The sequence below is a fragment of the Triticum dicoccoides genome, chromosome 2A, assembly GCF_002162155.2.
Source record: "Triticum dicoccoides isolate Atlit2015 ecotype Zavitan chromosome 2A, WEW_v2.0, whole genome shotgun sequence".
In the NCBI taxonomy this organism is placed as follows: Eukaryota; Viridiplantae; Streptophyta; class Magnoliopsida; order Poales; family Poaceae; genus Triticum; species Triticum dicoccoides.
This window is the reverse complement of record NC_041382.1, coordinates 763,803,647-763,805,435: the sequence shown is the minus strand read 5'-3', so window position 1 is coordinate 763,805,435 and position 1,789 is coordinate 763,803,647. Positions and strand designations below refer to the sequence as shown.

Below are 1,789 nucleotides of genomic sequence, written 5' to 3'. Positions count from 1 at the left end.
TCAGCAGGACATATCCACAGTAGAGGCAAAGCTGAAATATAATCTTCAAGAGTGGGCCCTTGTATTCAAGGCCGATGTAGGTGGTGATTGGGTCGACGCAGCTAAGGCTGGACACGAGCCGAGCCGAGCCGAGCTTGATCCGAGCCTGGCTTTGGCTCGCTCTGGAGCGGCTCGGCTCGCTCAGCCAACGAGCTCACTTTAGGCGGCTCGGCTCGTTTTTGCAATGGCTCGGCTCAGGACGAGCCGGCTCGTGAGCCAGCTAGCGCCATAACATCTGGGAGGCAGCAGAACCTGTTTTTACAGACCATTTTTGATCTTCTACAGCAATTAAACCCATAATTTGTAAAAGAAGCACTTTCTATTGCTAAAAATGTAACATCTAGCAGTCTATGGTTTAAAAAATGATCATAGTGATGAAAAATAAGCTTTCTTCTATGAAAAGTGTAGAAATTGAACAAATATGACTAAGAAAGAATTGGGCATCATTGCTTTTGAATTTTGGACAGCTCCTCCTTTGAACTTTATACGGCAAAAATATTGAACGTTGACAGCCAAACAATGCAATTCTGCATAGCATAACACTTAGTGCTTTGACATCAAAATGAGAATCTTCCTCCTCAAACAGAGTATCTTACTCATCCTCTTCCTCCTCATTCTCTTCCTCTTCATAATCCTTCTCTCCTTGCTTATCATGCTCCATTGCCTAGCACAGAAAAACAGCACACACATGAGCTTGGACACGCATATATTTGACTTTTTGATAGCAAGAAGAGCACATCCATGAGCTTGTACAAACATATATTTGACTCTTGGATACCAAAAACAGCATATACATGAGCCTGTGCAATCTTATATTTGACTTTTGGATACCAACAACAACACATACATGAGCTTGGACACACATATATTTGACCTTTGGATAGCAAAAACAGCAAACACATGAGCTTGGACACACATATTTGGCACAACCATACCGGTGAAGATGTAGCCTCCCTCTCGGAGTCGTTTGCGAAGCCGTTGGCAGCGGCGATCGTGGCACGCACGCTGGCGTCGGCGGGGTCAGCGAGACGTCAAGGCAGTGGAGTTTTTTTTTTTACCCGTAATAACAACTCGGCGAGCGGGACATTGCCGTAATTCCTTGGCCCGCTTCCTTGGCAGCGACACAGCCCTTGCCCTTCCCCTTGTGCTTCCTGGGGCAGGCGGCTTAGTCTTCATAATGGAGACCAAGCTGCTCTCTTTCTCCTTCTCCTTCTCCTCTCCTTTCCCTTTTCCTTGTCCATTCTTGCAACAGTGGGGCTCTTCACACATCAACAAAGAACAAATGGTCAATCATCAACAAAAAATTACATAGATAATAACCAGTCTACACAATCCAGCACAAATAAATTCATCCATCCATCTAATAAATTGGTGCAGCATCCATCCTAGCTAGCGGCACTTCTCCAGCCAACGAGCACAAGCATCCATCCATCAAATTCGTCTAGCATTCATCCATCGCTTTTCCTAGCTAGCTGCACTCTCCAGCCGACAGCCACAAGCATCCATCCATCCATGATCCATCCATAAAATTCGTGCGTGTGTGCGCGCCGGTGCAGGGAGCTAGGGCTAGGGATGGGAAGGAGAGAGGAGATCGCTTACCTGCCTGTGTCGTTCAACGAGAAACCAGGGGAGACGCGTCCGCCTGCGTCCGTTGTGGTGAGGGAAGGCGGCGTTTCCCGTCGCCGTCGATGCCGAGCCCCATGAGTCCAGCTTGCGGCGCGGCGAAGAGGGGTGGCGGCGCCGGGCGGAG

The 1,789-nt window shown here is 48.2% G+C and overlaps 1 long non-coding RNA gene across 1 annotated transcript; it reads right to left on the bottom strand.

Moving 5' to 3' along the window:
- Positions 1–350: 350 nt before the first annotated feature.
- LOC119352367 lies at positions 351–1,783 on the bottom strand. Its single transcript, XR_005170158.1, has 3 exons — positions 1,639–1,783; positions 975–1,298; positions 351–703 (listed from the first exon to the last, which is right to left on the bottom strand). It is a non-coding gene; the product is annotated as an uncharacterized LOC119352367 (long non-coding RNA).
- Between the last annotated feature and the right edge of the window lie 6 nt (positions 1,784–1,789).